At 51.5% G+C, this 17,757-nt stretch overlaps 1 pseudogene; it reads right to left on the reverse strand.

The window, feature by feature from the left end:
- LOC135271086 (amyloid-beta A4 precursor protein-binding family A member 2-like) overlaps positions 1–17,466 on the reverse strand; it is a 48,704-nt pseudogene extending 31,238 nt beyond the window's left edge.
- Between the last annotated feature and the right edge of the window lie 291 nt (positions 17,467–17,757).

Consider the following 17,757-nt stretch of genomic DNA (forward strand, 5'->3'; position numbering starts at 1 on the left):
TTTTTTTAACTTAAATAAGCGCTAAACTTCTAAAGACGGTGAGACCCACAAGTGGAGGCTCCCCTGTTTCATGTGCTGCTGTGGCTCCATCTCCTAAGCAATTCCTGAATCCATTCAGACACTGCTGTGGAAAGACTGGAGGCGGCAGGCTGTCCCTTTCCACCACCTGGTGCTGGACTACAGGAAACAGACAGGCACAGTTCCAGGGACAGTTTCCCAGGGAGTGGCTTGGAAACCTGGGCCCAGGAGACTGAAGTCAGAGACCCTAGGATTCCGGAGGAAGGGACAGGAGGCAGTACTGTGGCCTGACAGGTCCCGGAGGTGGAACAAGGCAGCAGGTGCAGTGGCGGGTGTGGGCCACTGCTGAGCAGCCTGCTGGTCCCTGCAAGGTGTGAACGGGCGCCAAGCCTCAACATGCTGCCCCACCTGCTCCTCGGGCTCCTGTGAGAACAAAGCCACCTGACAGATGGGAAGGCTCTGTTGTCACACACAGTCAGCAAGGATCCCTGTATCAGGAGGGGTGGCATAGCCTTTCACCTCAGCTACTCAGCAGCCTGACCCAAGCCAACCCCTTCTGGCCCAGAAGTTTTTGCATTCAACCCTGGCCCATCTACAGTGCACACAAACTGCAGTGCAGACACACGCTGCTTTATATATAACAAAACGCAATGGTCCCTGTCCCAGATAGTGCAGATGTGTGAAAATAACTAGAATACTAGAATGCAAGCTCCTCGGAGCAACAAAGCCCTCTGGCTGGCCCACTGCAGTGCCTGGCACACAGTAAGTGTTCAACAGGTATTTCCTGAATGATGAATGAATGGAGCAATGGATGTTTTTAAAACCTTTTTCGTATACACACTTAAATGTGTGCTTTCACAGTAAATACACACACAAGGTATTCAAGATATCTGCAAGTAAAAGGCCTAGGAAAAAAATAAAATAATCAAAATCAGGGGCCAGGCATGGTGGCTCACGCCTGTGTAATCCCAGCACTTTGGGAGGCCAAGGCAGGCGGATCACAAGGTCAGGGGTTTGAGAGCAGCCTGGGTAACACAGTGAAACCCCATCTCTACTAAAATACAAAAAATTAGCTGGGCATGGTGGCAGACGCCTGTAATCCCAATCCCAGCTGCTTGGGAGGTGGAGGCAGAAGAATTGCTTGAACCTGGGAGGCAGAGGTTGCAGTGAGCTGAGATTGTGCCACAGCACTCCAGCCTGAGCGACAGAGCAAGACTCCGTCTCCCAAAAAAAAAAAAAAAAAAAACCAGGAGACATTACGGCCCTCCTCTGACATCTCTGCAGACTGGAGGATTGCTCAATAACCATAGCACGGTGCCTGCCAGAAATGAGGCCAGCTCCTCTCCTGCCTCCAGGGAACCTGAAGAGGGTGCTGGGCCGTGTCCCCTGGGCCTCAGCTGTGTAACATCCTGCAACAACCAGGCAGCCATCAGGACTCCTCAGCCTGAGCCTCGCTCACCCTGCTGCTCCCAGAGATCAGTGGCTGACAGCTAGAACTCGGGGCTTTTATGAGCTCCCTCTCCTTAGCAATGCTGTCGGGGACTGGATGTGGTTCCCAAATACAAGATCCTGTCCTGATCAGCCCCCTTGCAGATCCTAAAACTCCTCCTCGGTGAGGCCACAGTTTCTACGTTTCAGATTCAAAGCACAAAAAGGACAGATCTTTGAATAACCCACATGTCCTAAACCACAGTATAGTCTCAGAAACACAAAGTCTCTCCTCTGGTCCTTCCTTGAAATGGCCTGACTCTACACGTCACAAAATGGATGGGAAGCAGCATCTCCAAAATCCAAAACATGAAAACTGGAAACACTTCCAGGTCTTCCAAATACCAAGAAAAATTATTTATTACAATTTATTTAAAAATTATTTAATATAATTTCATATTAAGCCCATTTAATAGAAGTCAAAATATCTCAAGCACATACACTACTACAGGGAATTGATAGGAAACTAAAAATTCCAACAGAAACAGCAGCATAAATAAAAATGAAAACGTGAAAAAAAAATCACTTCATTGCTATACAGGATTTCCAAAGATGATGCTCCTAAAATCGCTTTTAAAACAGTATGTTCCAACTTCCAACTAATCCAAATTACTCTAGTGACGTCTGGCTTAGGCAGCTCACTGCAAATATGCAGCCTCATTATTTTACTTGGAATGGTAATAACGATGAAGCATCTATTTCCATCCCTCTATCACTAAGGCTAACATGAACCTATAATCTGCACTGAAACTGTTCCATTTCTGATTAGAATCAGAAACACTCCAGATGGGCTCAGCACAGCCAAGCGGGGTGGGGCGGGGGGGCTGTCCTACAAGGCCACGGTGTAGGCAGGCACGAATGCATCATGGAGGCAGCTACCTTTTGTTTTTTAAATATGAAACATTTCTGAATGGCTTATGCAGCATGTATTTAATTTAAAACCTCTATTGAGATGAAGAAAGAAAAAGAATACACGTTCAGCTCCAGAGACATGTAAACGAGATTGAGGGAGAGAAGGAAGAGCATTAATTCCTTCCATCACCCCTGAATAGCAGCAGTGGGTCTCAGCATCTTATTTATCTCCACCAAGCAGGCCAGCCAGCTGCCACCTCATCCTGTGAAAACCACAGGCACCATCCCCAAAAGCAGGCAAACGACTATCTCATTCGTTCAGGGATAGCAAAACGGTCCAGGGTTGGTAGCCGTGTTTTCTTCCCAACAAGACCTAACTGCTGTCATCTTTCTCTGGGACCCAGCCTCCCAGAATAGAGTAGAAAGGCAGCCAGCAGAACCCAAACTGCTCTGCCCACAGGCTCCTCCCTACAGACCACACCTCAGTGCAACACAGTTTCCAAATCCAAGATGCAGTGCAACACAGTTTCCAAATCCAAGATGCAGCATCCATGAACAGAAAACCTTCTGGAGCAGAAGATACTTATGGCTCTTTTTTCCTAACATATCATTTCTTACTGCAAAACCTACAAGATGCTTACCACTTATAACCAGAAACACTATTTCTTATAAAATAACCATAAAATGTAAGTTATTCAGTGACCCATCTTTCTGGAAAAGAATAACACTGTATGAAATTGAGGTACTGTCTGAAAAATCAAGATGATGGGTCCTGTAACTCTAAATATTTGAATTTTTAAATAACTCCCTATCAAGTCCATTTAATAGAAACTATGTCAAGCAGACACACTATTAGAAAAAGTATGAAAATAAAATTTCAAACTGATGCAGCTATATCAAGAAGAAAAAAAAAGAGAGAGAAAAATTGTTTCATTGCTTTTTAGGATTTCCAAAGACGATATTAAACCCAGCCACGGTCTGACGTCCAGCAAAGCAACTGCTGTGGTACCAAAGGACGAGGGTTAAAAGAGATCAGTGGCAGCTCTTTCCCAACGAACCCAGGCAGCGTGACAGAGGCTTTCAGCACAGCCCAGGGTGCCCGAGATTGAAAACTCCTTCACCAACCCCCTCCATGCGTGGAAAATGCCCAGATCTTCGTTTCTATGACACAAGACCTTGAAGGTTGCTGAAAAATGCTAGTCCCATCTGACTGGGGCAGCATTTTCATTTATTGCACATCATTAAGGTTTTGACAAGAATCATTGTGCTAGATGCCATTATCCCACCAATCACCGAGCACTTCTCATTTCCTGCCTCTGGTGCTGTTGGATACTCCATGGCAAGCTGCTGATCCTGCCCACTCACCTGAGGACAGAAACCTCCAACTCTGCCTTGCCAGGAGAACTGACCAGTATGTCTGACAGATGGTGAGTCTTTGCTGTACATGGCCCTAAAAAAGGGAGAAAATTCTTTCACTCAGACCAAAGTAATCAAACACTGAAAGGGCTTACAATGAAACATCATATTCCCCAATCTGGACTTCCCCACTCCACTGGCCATCCTTGTCATTATTTCTGATTTTCATTCTACTGGTAGCTATTTTTCACGTCTCTAAATAATTTTTAAACTCCCTTTCCAGGTATCAACTTCAGATAATATTTATTGGCATCCCAGTATGAGAGGTGAGCTTTGCAGGCCACAACCGACCTCCTAGGCTCTGGTGCAAGTCACCAGATGATTGCACCAGCTACTGCAGTCACAGTCACGCAAAGGGGCTATCCATTCTTACCAAGACCACTGGGATAAAAGAGATCCTTCCAAGAGCTCCCACCGAACTCTAGGAATACAGAAGCATTCATTAGATTAGAAAGCCGGTGGTCACACAGCCTTCGGGATGGATAGAGGCTCTTTTCTTAACTTTATAAAGCCCCGGAGGGGTGGCATTAATATGGCATGTTAGTTCCTACTGCACTTTGAGGGCAGGAACTGGCTCCTGCTCCAGTTTGCATCCTCTGTGCCCAGCACCAGGCCCGTCTGCTCAATGCCAGATGAGCAGGTAGCCTCGGCCTGTCCACCCAACCCTTGCAAAGGGTGGAGCGGCAGAGAGCACGAGCGGCCAAGATGAAGTCCTCACAGGGACTGGACGGGTGGGACAAAAATCAGTCCCAAATTAATGTGTTATAACTCCAGTTACTTCCTTGAAACCAAATCTAATTATACTTAAAAGGGTAGCCACTGAAAAGTAAACTCTATTAGGATTTCTACAAGTACACGTGGGTTTTATGGGACTTTGTGGAAGCAGCTACTGCTGACCCAGTCGGCATAGTGATAGCCCATCTCCAGAATCAGGCACTGCCCCCACACCATGATGGGTGAGTGAGGCAGTGATGCCACTGACAATAATCATTTGAACTCTGCTGTGAAATATTAAATACACCAGAGTTTGGTTTCTCTACATCATAATAAAGAAAGAAAGCAGGTTTGAGACATCAGTTGATGTGAACTACAGCATAATATTAGATGTCTGATTAAAACCATCAAGATGATAGAAAGTTCTACTCACAGAGGTACTTTCCTCCCCCAACGCCCGCATCAAATAGAGCTTTCTCTTTCAAATCAGGTATTTTCTTTTTCAGACAGGTTCTCACTCTGTCACCCAGACTGGAGTAGAGTGGTGCGATCACAGCTCACTCCAGCCTCAACCTCCTGGGCTTAAGCGATCCTCCACCTCCACCTCCACCTCAAGTAGCCAGGATCACACGTGTGAGCCGCCACATCTGGCTAGCTTTTCTATTATTTGTAGGGACGGGATTTTCCTATGTTACCCAGGCTGGTCTCAAACTTCTGGGCTTAAGCGAGCCTCCCTCCTTGGCCTCCCAAAGTGCTGGGACTACACCATGAACCACTGACCCCAGCCTTCAAATCAGATTTCTAAGAAGCCTAAGGAATAGAAAGCCTTTTCAGTTACGGCACATAAAAGTAACAAAAGCAGCCTCAGCCATCTTTCAGTGCAATCCCAGCACACAGGGATAATGAGGGGGACGTGGGCCTCGTGGGAGGGAATACTGCCCTCCCACGTCCACACTGTGCCCGTGAGAAAAACAGACTGACTACAGCTCCGAAAGATACAGCAACTTACCCGAAAAACAGGGATCTCTGATGCTTGACATTATCAGGTAAGAGATGTTTCTGACCCAGCAGCCCCCAGGGCCCCAAGCTGCAGGTGCCCGGGTGTATCCAGGCCACGGACAGGAGGCACCCAAATGTCTCCCCAAAACCCCCCACCACCACTGCTGCAGAGGCCTCTGGAGCCCATCACCCTGCAGCACTGCTGCTCCCATTCCCTTTCCCAAGCCCTCTGCAGTCCCCTCTCCTGACACAGGGCCAGAAAGCGACCACGAGCCCCGTAAATACAGCCTGCATGCCCAGCCAGGCTGAGGCCAGACACGTGGTGGGCAGGCAGGAGACCACACATGCGCTGCCACCGCACCCCTTCACACTGGAGCTGCCAGAAAGACCCAGCCCTCCCTGTGTGCCCAGGGTAAGTCAGCAGAGCTGCACAGGTTAACACTGGGTGAGCAAATTAATAACATGATGAATGGTTTGTTGCGGATTTTGTCATTCTTGTAGAAGAACAGGGGCAATTTAATCTAGAAATCCTGTAAATCTCTAAAGGGTAAAATTAAACGTCCGCACTAGCAAGGCTGGGACTTGGCAGCAGCCACCGCCTCCCACAGAACACAGTAGGGAGCGGGCTCTGGAGCCCTCCCGCCCACCATGACGCAGGCGCTGCCTCGGCCAGACACCTGCCCCTGCCACCCTCCGGCATCCTCACTGAGCCCCTGCCCAACCCACGCCACGCGTCGTCCGCCTGCACCTCCCTGCACCCTCCCCTGAACCTCTGAGTGCGCCCCTGACCACTTCCTTCTCCGACATCGACCTGTCCGCTAGAAAAGCCGGCTGCAGAAATCACTCTCCGAGAGTTCGCTGCAAGGACTCTCCAGGGCCACCAAGCTCCTAATGGTCAGGAACTGCCCTCCAACCCCCATCCCCAGCTCTGACGTGCACAAACCACATAGTCCTCCTGCCAAAAACTTGGCCCTCCCTGTGCCCAGGGTGCCCCACTCCAGGTTGGCCCTTCTGCCTGGAGGGCTCTTCTGGCCTGGGCTCTGAAGGGGCAAACCCGCCCACTCTAGGATGGGGTCCAGGAAACACCCTAACCTACTGTGGGGCTCTCACATCTTCCAGACTGTGCCTCTCTAGGAGGGCCTTGGACCCAGAGCCAGAATGGGGCTCTGATGCCATTGCACATTCTCCAGCAGCCCCTTCCATGCCCTCCCTCCTAATCCCACCAGCTCTAAACTGGGAACAAGAAAGCTGGAATACGGTAGCTGCTCAGAAAATACCTACTGGATGCATGGGTGGATGGATGGACAGAGCTCTAGGCAAAGGGACTCAGGGGTAAGAAAAGTGAGAGGTACCTGCCCCCACTTCTACCACTGCACAGTCCCTGACTGTCAAAGGACTGAGAGGTGAATGACAGGCAAGGGGAGACCTACCATGTTAGTGTCCCACACAGCTGTTTCCATTATAGATAAACTATCCTACCTGACGTATAAAAGGAGCAACACATAAAAGGAGTTAGGCTGGGGTTGCCAATGTGAGGGGTGGGAATGCTGCCAGTCCACGGGTCCCCCAAGGCAGCTCCCTAAACGAAGTCAAGACAAGTTGGATGTAAGGCTGCCTCTGGGTGTTTCAAATCAACTGAATTAGTAGCAGCCCTCAGTGCTGATTAAGCACAGGAACGCCTGTGATCAAGAAGAAAACCATTACTTAGTAAAATACAATTAATTTAGAAGCTGAAACCTGTGAAAGCCCAAGGGAAAGACACAGTCAGAAGTTCTTGGTCTGAAGAGGCTTCTGCTCTCAAAGCCTCCAACCCAAGACAGCACAAAGGCGTCTTCCCCAGCAACTGCACATACAACCTGCGGAACGATGGCAAGCTGCTCTCCAGGTACCTGAACCTGAGGCCTCAAAGGGTGGAGACAGTTCTCAGGCAGAATCTTCACAATACATGCATAAAAGAAAGGCGCTTCTACTACAGGCTGTGGGTCAGGCAAACCTCGACTTCACCAGTGCCATTCCCTAGAGAATCAGCCATCAATGTGACCCACTCAGTCCTGCCTCAGGGGCTCAGAATCTAGCAGTCAGGCCAGGTGGGCAGTGCAGGACCCGTGGCTAAAATCAGTCCATTCATCACTCTGCTGACAGCTTTCATGCTCATTAGCCAGAACCAGTTAAGAGGCTTAAGGAATTGCCAGGTATCTGAAACCCAGAAGGCAAGTTGGTAAGAAAACACACACACACACACACACACACACACACACACACACACCCACCCCAACCCTGGTGACTGCACTGACCAAATGCTTTACCGCAGCAGAACACTTGCATGCATATCATCTCCATCCACAGTAACTCAGTGGCAGGTGAGGAAGGAGGCACGGATCTCCACGTGCCCTTTTGGGATGAGTCAAACTCTGAGCAGTGACGCTCTACAGCTGGCTCGCTCGTGGGGGCAGAGCCTGGCTTCCCAGAGCTTCCAATTCCTAACACATGCCTGGCCCCACCGCATCACACCTGTGACAGCTGCCATCAGCTCCACATAATACAGACAGAAGCTGGAGCACATGGCTCGCTTATTACACCAAAGGGTTGAGAAACAGAAACCATGTTTTATTTGCACAATGCACACACTTGCTTCCAGACAGACCTGAGACATCCACCATCCCTAAATGCATGAGTTCACTCAATTAGTGGCTTTTCTATTTTTGAAACAATGAATTTTCCCAAGACACTTGATAATCAAACCAATTTCGGGAACCCATAAACTGTACTTCTTTATTAAATTAACAATGCACACAACAGTTCGGAAGAATTCATATGTAGAGCTGCCCTGCTGGGGAGTCAATTCTAGGAATGTAAAACCAACCAAATAAAAAAACTATATATACACACACACACACACACATACACACACACACACAATCATGCGTCGCTTAATGACAGGGATGTGTTCTGAGAAGTTTGTCATTGAGCAATTTCATCACTGTGCAAACACCACAGAGCATACTTTATACAAACCTACTCCACGTCTTGGCTATGGAGTGCAGGCCACTGCTCCGAGGCTACACACCTGGGCAGCGTGTTACTGTGCTGAATACTCTGGGCAAGTGTAACACAATGCTAAGTGTGTGTGTATCTAAACATACAAAAGGCATGGTAAAAATATGGTATAAAAGATAAAACACGGTACCCCTGTCTAGGGCACTTACCATGAATGGCGCTTGCAGGACTGGAAGATGCTGGGTGAGTCCGTCTGTACACTAGGGCAGACTTTATAAACATTGTACCCTTAAGCTACATTAAATTTTTTTTAAAAAGTAACTGGGCCAGGCGCAGTGGCACACGCCTGTAATCCCAGCACTTTGGGAGGGAGAGGCGGGCGGATCACAAGGTCAAGAGATCAAGACCATCCCAGCCAACATAGTGAAATCCCATCTCTACTAAAATACAAAAGTTAGCTGGGTGTGGTGGCGCACGCCTGTAGTCCCAGCTACTTGGGAGGCTGAGGCAGGAGAATTGCTTGAACCTGGGAGGCAGAAGTTACAGTGAGCCGAGATCGCACCACTGCACTCCTGCCTGGTGCCTAGTGACAGAGCAAGACTCTGTCTCAAAATAATAATCATAATAAATAAATAAAGTAACCCGCACTACAACTTTACAAAAAGTTACTAGGAAATAGGAATTTTTTGGCTCCATAATAATCTTATGGAACCTCTGTCATATACGCCATCACTGACCAAAACACTGTCATGTGATGCATGATGGTACATATGTATCTCAACTGAAAATTCCAAATGTCAGTAGTGGTCTCTGACTCACCATTTATTAATAAGTGTTTGCTCAGAACTGTCTCTGCCTGAGAGTTTCAGAACCAACCGTCTCCCTGCCCAGTTGATTCTAGGGAAAAGAAGTGCTAAGAAGCCATATTGGCTTCAAGTGCAAAATGTGAAAACACCTTGGTGCCCCACCAACCATGTCAGCCTCTTCCTGGAGGGCAAACCCTGGACCCTCTCCCAGCCCTGCAAAGGGCCCACGTTATCTGTGGCATTTCCATGACTTTCCAATGCCGGCCATCAGATTCTCTCAGCACGTGTTGAAAATCAGCCCCTGTACGTGCCCACCAGTGGTCATAAGTCCTATCATGCCCACCCTGTTAAAAACAAATCTGATACAAAATGGGCCCCAGCAGGAGACAGGGAGGAAACATGGGCCTCATACTCTCCAGCTCAGGCCCAAAGTCCAGCACTGCCCCGTCTCAGCAGCGTTCTCAGGCAACCCACAGCTGCCTGTCCTCAGCCTCCTCACGCAAACTTAAGACCCGTGACCAGACGTGGTGACTCACGCCTGTAATCCCAGTACTTTGGGAGGCCGAGGTGGGTGGATCACCTGAGGTCAGGAGTTTGAGACCAGCCTGGCCAACATAGTGAAACTCCGTCTCTACCAAAAATACAAAAAAAGTAGCTGGGCGTGATAGTGGGTGCCTGTAATCCCAGCTACTTGGGAGGCTGAGGCAGGAGAATCGCTGGAACCCGGAAGGCAGAGGTTGCAATGCGCTGAGATGGCGCCACTGCATTCCAGCCTGGGCGACACTGGGTGAGACTCTGTCTCAAAAAAAAAAAAGACAAGACACGCTGTCAGGAAATTATTTAAAATGACAAAGAGGGACGGAACTCAACAAACAAAACTGCCGACGATGTGTGTTTCATTCCAGTGGTTTCACCATCAAATGCACCTTCAAGTGTCGGAGGGCTTCACTTTCCAGAAAATTTCTAGAGATGAAACTATTTTCACAGTCACTCAATGCAGGAATTTCAACCACATATTTTTTTCTCTTAATTTTGATCCTTCAAACACAAAACAGGAGTAGCGCCTTACATTAAAACAGCCCCTTAGAGTTTATGACGTGCCTCCTCTGTGTTCTCTCACTAGGCCGTAGCTGTAACTCACAAACCTGACCCTTAAAACTCTCAGGACGAGAAGAGAAGTCGCACAGGCCGGAGCCCACGCAGCCACGCCACAGAGCCCACGCAGCCACGCCACGGAGCCCTTGCTGTCACAAAGTACCTCGCATCTTGTTTGTGCCTCAAAACCACCCCAGGTGAGAGGCCTCATGTGTATTACAGATGCTGAGAAAGACTCTCAAGCCAGGTGACTGGCCCAGGGCCCCAGGGATTAGTGGCAAGGCCTGGCTGGAACTGAGCTCTTCTTACTCCAGATCCCATCCTCTTTTCCGACCTCCCAGTCCCTTTCTCATAGAACCAAAGAGTCTTCTCCAGCCAGGCCCTGCCACTAATCCCTGGGGCCCTGGGCCAGGACACAGGCAGGAGGGACTCAGGCAAGAGGAGGCTTGTGGAAGGAAGGGAAAGCAGAGTGGCTGGGAGCCCTGGGACAGAGTCTGACGTTAGATACAAGACAAGTTTGGAAAGATCCACACGGAGCAGGAAGGGAATCTGGGTGTGGGGGTAAGGGTGCCTCCTTCCAAAGCCCATCCATATCTGAAGTGATTGCAGGGAGACACAGAGCTGGCTTGGGCAGCAGGGACCGCCTGGGTGCAGAGAACCCAAATAACTGAAAATCCACAAAGGAATCTTAGTGCAGAATCAGAAAGTGCACTCTTTGGGCTGGTTACCTTCCCAAGCACGTTCTCCTCTGGCCCATGTGAAACCGGTGTTGCCCTGTACAACTCTGCAGCGCTTTCCTGACTGCCCACTGAGTGAGGGTCTGTGCTACAGTCTAGAAGGATCCAAATGTGAACGCAGCTGGGTTTCAGCTCTGGGACTCGGGGAAAGGAGGAGCAGGGAGCAGGACATGTGCCGCGAGGAAGAGCAGTGCTCCCGTGTTTCATTCACTCGCTCATCCAACTATAGCGCTAAGGCTCTACCGTGTGCCGGGCACTTCTCTAGCGACTGGGGATCCAGAGGTGAACAAAGTCTTTGACATTTGAGTAGTAAGAGATAGACAATAAGCACAGAAATTACACACTGAACGGTGAGTACTAAGGAGAAACACAAAGCAAGGTTAACAAGAAAAGGGAAGTAATGCTAATTTGTGTAGGGCTGTCAGGGAGCCAGCAGTAAGTGAGAAAGCCGGCTAGCTGGACATCTGGGGGTGGCTCATGCCAAGGGGGTGGGAACAGCAGGTGCAAAGGCCCTGGGGCAAGAGTGGCCTGGCCAATCTGAGGACCAAGGGATAAGAGGGAAAGAGCCCGCATTCAGTTGGGACTCTCCAGGATGGACATGGGCCAAGATGACAGGCAAGGATGGGGTGGGGACAACCCAGAGCAGATCTGGGCTTGAGCCTGTCTGCCTGGAGCCAAGGCAGCCTGGAAGGACCGTGCTTGGGAGCAAGGGGGTAACTTGAGAAAATCCGGCCAAGTAATGTGGATGCAGAGGGGACGCTGGAAAGCCACTGAAGGCCTGGGCAAAAGTGACACACCTGGCCTGGGCCAACCCACTGAGTTAGGGGTACCCCACAGCTCAATCTGGGAAACCTCACAGCCCGCACAGAAATCATAATGCACACAGTAATGGCACCCCACCAGTACACGGGGTTCCACAGAGAGAGCCTGGCTGCAGGACCTTGAGGTCACCTACCTCCCCTGGCTCCCGTGTTTGTCTGGACAGGGAGAGAGGGGAGGATTGGATTCAGGAGAGGCGAGAAAAGATGGTGCCCACGACAGCTGACTCAGCCTGTGCCAGCAGGCTGCTCTGAGACACGAGCTGGACCCAACCCAGGGAGTGGGTAGCAGTGGGCGGCAGTGGGGTAGGGAGGAACTCAGGGAAGGGAAGGAGCCAGAGAAGCCTCCCTTGGGCGCTCGGCCCAACCACCATCCAAGGGAACAAAGAGCATCTCCCAACCCCCGCCAGGCACACAGGCTGACTTCTGGTGAGCAGCCATCTCAAACTTGACCTACACTGGGGAGGCCTGCCTGGTGGTCAGTGGCTACCTCACACCCTACCTGTGCCTCCACGTCCGCAGTCCTCATGGCCACCTGGGAAGGGTGAGGAATTGAGGCTGTGCGGGGAAGGCACACAGCCTGTGAGTGGCACAGCCAGGACCGCCACCCAGGCCCTGAGCTCTCTCCAATTCTCTAAGGACCAGGCTGCAAGGCAGGGCATGCCACCTCCACCACTTGTACCGGAAGACATTTAAGGCCAGCCAGGAATGTGTTCAGGGTCTCGATCCCCACCGACCACCAGCCCTCTCCGACTCCCCGGGACAGTCAAGGTTTCTCCAAGACTTCAGACCACGGTGTCACCTGAGGCCCATACCTGTTGAGTCACCGGGGCAGGTATTCGTGGCGAGGAGCACCAGAGAGGAGCTGAGGCCTGCATGGGGCCTCTACAGCCAGGCTCAGACCCCACTATCCCCACTCCAGCAGCCCTCACCTCGGCCACCAAGGCCCCATCCAAACAAAGCCCAGCCTGATGCCAACCTCACCATCAACTGTTTTTCCTCTGACTTCCTCTCAGTTTTGTCTAGGAAAAATCAAGGTGTCTTATCACCCCTCTCAGCTTCCAGGGGTGTGATCAGCGTCTTTTACAATTATCTCTTATTTTTATCCAGTATTTCTTAGCTCAGTTGGCAAATTGGGTATTACATACCTCCATTTCACAATCCATCCTCACCAATTATGAATGTGAAACTAACGTTTTGTTTAAGAAAAAAAGGTTAGAACTACTTAAGAAGGTTATGTAAACAAGTTAACTAGCAGGCCACAACTTGGGTCTAGGGTGTCCAAGAAAACAAGCAAGGTGGAAGAGAATGAGGAGCTGATGGTCACCAGCTCCACCTCCTTCCGGCACCCACCCCACCTCTCCTGCTCACACACACTCACACCCACGGGGCTCAGCCGGCAGCTTCTCCCAGCCCAGAACCCCAGGAGCCCAAGAGCCCAACAGTGGGGAAAGGCACAGACCACAATTCTTAACAAATGAGAGGGAAGACTCAGTAACCCATTGCAGGTGCCAGTACCAGCCCAGACATGGAGCCCACTCCAAGGGCCCCCCTGCCAGTGTTGCTAGCGCCCACCGAGGGAGGCCCGCGAGCACACAGCCGCAAGCTCCAGCTTTATCCACTCATTCCCCGGACACCACGGGGAGCCCCAGCAGGTTCCACGACCGTGTAACATCAGCCCTCCTGCCCCACAAATCCTAGGCTCAGGAGACCCTCTCCAGCCCAGGCTGCAGGGGGAGGCAGCCCCCATGGTCAACCAGGAATCAGCACAGAGAGCAGGGCATCCTCGACGCCCCGGACTGGGAAACCCAGATCGCGTCCCCTGCATAGTGGCCACTCCTGGGAGAGGAGAAACCCCTGCCTCACCTCACTGGAGGGACCCTGACCCAGAGGCCTAAGAAAAAGCCACCTGCAGGCTCCTGGCACCGAGGGGAGGAAGCAGGACTTCGCATACCCGCCGCCACTCTGGGCGTCAGGAGAGGTGGCAAAAAGGCCAGTCTCCTCCTGGAAGGCGGCACTGGGGCAGAGGGGCCAGCCTCCCAGGCAATCGGGACGTGAGCACACCCCATGGCACAGCCAGAGACACCAGAAACACTGGAGGCAGCGCTGACCCAAGGGGGGGCGGGACCAGGGAATGTGTCGGCCAGGATAGCTGGGGTTGCCCAGATGGGCAGTATAAATTTTGGGAAAACTAAATAATTCCATTTCATTCAACGGGTAGCTTGTGTGGCAAGGGCTGTGGTATGTGTGCGTGAGATACAGCGTGTGTAGTGTGGTGGGTAAGGAGTGTGAAGTGTGTGGGTGGGTGTGTGTGTGGTGGCGGGGCATCCTTGAGGGTGAGTGTGTGCAATATACTGTGTACAGTATGTGGTTGTGGTGTATGTGATGCAAGTCTGGTATGTGTGGAGTGTGATGTAGTATGGAAGGGTTGAGTGTGTATGTTTCGTGTGTATGGTGTAGCGTGTATGGTGTACTGTGTGGTATACATGGGGTGTGTGTGGTGTGTATGGGGTGTGTGTGGTGTGTCTTAGGTGTATATGGTGTATGTATGTATATTATGTGGTGTGTGTGGTATCTGTGTAGTGTAAGTAAGTCATCTGTGTGGAAGGTGATGTGCTGTATGGATGATGTAACGTGTATGTGGAGTGTGCTGTGCTGTGTGTGTAGAATTTATGAAGTGTGTAAGGTGTGTGGCATGTATAGGGTGTGTAGGTGTTTACAAAATCTGTATGTTGTGTACGTATGGTAGTACGTGGTGTGTGTGGTGTGTATGCTGTCTGTGGTGTGTATGAGGTATATCTGTGGTGTGTAGTACGTGTGGAGAGGACATGGTGTACATGAAGTATGTGTGTGGGATCTGTGAGGTGTACATGGGTTAAGTATGTGCTGTGTGTGAGGTGGGCATGGTGTATATGTGCTTTGTGGTGTGTGAGGTGCATATGATATGCGTGTTGTGCATGGTGTGTATGGGGTATGTGTGTGAGGAAGGTATGATATGTGTATGGTGTGTGAGTTGGGTATGATATGTGCGTGGCGTGCATGATGTACGTGGGTTAGGTGTGTGGTGTGTCTGAGGTGGGCATGGTATATATGTGGTGTGTGGTGTGTAAGGTGGGTATGATATGTGTGTGGTGTACCTGCGGTGTGTGGGGTGTGTGTGAGATGGATATGATATGTGTGTGCTTTGTTTGTAGTGTATAAAGGTTAGTGTGTGGGGTATGTGAAGTGGGCATGGTATATATGTGGTGTGTGTTGTATATGGGTTAAGGGTGTCTGGTGTGTGAGGTGGGTATGTGTATAATGCGTGTAAGGTGGACATGGTAGTATGTGTGGTGTATATGCATTAAGTGTGTGGTCTGTGTGAGATGGACATGGCATATAAGTGGTGTGTGAGGTGGGTATGTGTGTTGTATGTGGTGTGTACGGGATGTGTGTGTTAGGTAGGGATGATGTATGTATGACGTGTGTGAGGTGGGCATGGTATATATCTAGGGTATGGTGTATGAGGTGGGTATGATATGTGTGTTGTGCGTGGTGTGTACGGCGTATGTGTGTCGTGTGTGTGAGGTGGGTATATGTGTGGTGTGTACGGTGTGTGTGGGGGGCGTATGGGTTAAGTGGCTGGTGTTTGTGAGGTAGGCACGGTATATACATGGTGTCTGTGACGAGGTTGTTATACACATGTGGTGTGTGTGAGGTGGGTATGATATGTGTATGGTGTGTGTGAGGTGGACATGGTTATGTGGGTGGAATGTGTGTGGTGTATATGGCTTGAATGTGTGGGGTATGTGAGGTGGGCACAGTGTATACGTGCTGTGTGGTGTGTGAGGTGAGAATGAGAAGTGTATGGTGTCTATGTGAGGTGGGTATGATACATGTGTGGTGTGTGTGATGTACATGGGTTAAGTGTGTGGTGTGTCTGAGGAGGACACATATATATGTGGTGTGTGGTGTGTGAGGTGGGTATGATATGTGTGTGGTGTGTGTGTAGTGTATATGGGTGTGTGTGAGGTGGGTGTGTATAATGTATATAGGTTAAGTGTGTGGTGTGTGTGAGGTGGGCATGGTATATATGTGGTGTGTGAGAGGTGGGTATATTATGTGTGTGGTGTATGTGAGGGGGATATGATATGTGTGTAGTGTGTGTGGTGTATATGGGTTAAATGTGTGGGATGTGTGAGGTGGACATGGTGTATACGTGGTGTGTAGTGTGTGAGGTGGGTATGTCTGTTGTGTGTGGTGTGTATAGGGTATGTGTATGGTGTATGTGAGGTGGGTATGTATGTTGTGTGTGATGGGTATGGGGTGTGTGTGTGGTGTATGTGAGGTCGGCATAGCATGTGTGTAGTGTGTGAGAGGTGGGTATGATATGTGTGTGGTGTGCATGGGGTATGGGTGTGCTGTGTGTGAGGCAGTCATGGTATGTGTGTGGTGCGTGTACCTATGCACACACATGCGTACCTGTGCACTGCAGATGACAGGCAGGCCGGCAGCCCGGGACACGCAGCGGTGACAAGCTCAGCCAAGGTAGGGCTCGCTGTGGGAGTGGCCAGGCCCCTGGCCGCTCAGGATCTTGGATGCACTAAGAGCCTAGGAGGAGAGAACAAGCTGTGTCACCATCTCCACCCAAGTTCATCACTCACGTGAACCTCTAAGATGCACTGAAACTGTTCCACTTCTGATTAGAACCAGAAACACTCCAGATGGGCTCAGCACAGCCAAAGGGCGGGGAACTGTCCTCCATGTTCTCCTTCACCATCTGCAGCCAGATCTACCACCAGCAGCCTTGCCAGGCAGTGCACACCTTGTGGAAGGGGCCCGGCCCAGGGGCAGGTCCCGCCCCCCTTCCCGTGCCCCCAACCCGGTGCCTGTAGCCCAGGGACAACGGGGTGTGGGGTCTTTTAACTGAGAAGTTGTTCTCTCTGGGCGTTATTATAAAGGAAAAGGGAAGGGGGCAAAGATCCAGACTCAGGTTCTCCGGGGACAGCGAACCCAGAGGCGACCCAAACCCAGTTGCCGCCCAGCACTGGGACTCGATGCCAGCGCCAAGGAGGATGGAGGAATGCACCACCAACCAGCGGCCCACCCAGCCGGGCGGCGGGACTCGAGTGCCCTCCAACCCCCAGACACAGCCTCTAGCCGGCACCAGGTGGCCATTCGCGGCCAGGCTCCCCAACCCAACCCAGGGATGCGGGAGCCGCCGCCTAGTACCCGCTGCACGCCCCCTCCACAGCTCGTGGGAGCAGGAAGTGGCCCGTAGGAGAGGAGTGGGGCCGCTGGGCTGCTCCCCTAGACCCCAGCAACAACCGCCCCGCAGCTCCGCCGAGTACAAGGCAGCGCTCCGGAGCAATGGGGCCGCAACCTCCGGCCGCCCACTACGCGTCCGGGTGCCTGCAGCGCCGCGGGAGACCCCAGGCTGCCGCCGCCTGCGAGTCCAGCAGCCTGAGACCCCCCAGCTTACCTGGCCAGGGTGCGGAGCTGCTGCAGCGTGCTGTCGTCCCGCGGAGTCGCCTTCTGCTGCGTCAGCGAAGCCGACCTCCTCAGCGAGGCCGCGCGGAGCCGCACAAACCTTCTGCAGCGGAGCTGCCGCCGGCGCGTCCCAGAAGCGGCTTGGGCGCAGACCCGTCCCGGAAGCGGCGTGGGCGCAGGCGCGTCCCGGAAGTGGCAGACGGCAAGCGCGCAGGGCCGTCTCTACCGGGCGCACGCGCACTGACCTGAGCCTGCGGGACATGCGCGGCCAACCGCTCGGGTTTCACGCCCCAGTGATCCGAGAGACGGTGGGGTGAAGCGGCCAGACTGGGCGGCCGGTCTGGCAGC

Source organism: Aotus nancymaae, unplaced genomic scaffold (assembly GCF_030222135.1).
Source record: "Aotus nancymaae isolate 86718 unplaced genomic scaffold, 86718_ANA_hifiasm-v0.15.2.pri h1tg000075l, whole genome shotgun sequence".
Lineage (NCBI taxonomy): Eukaryota > Metazoa > Chordata > Mammalia > Primates > Aotidae > Aotus > Aotus nancymaae.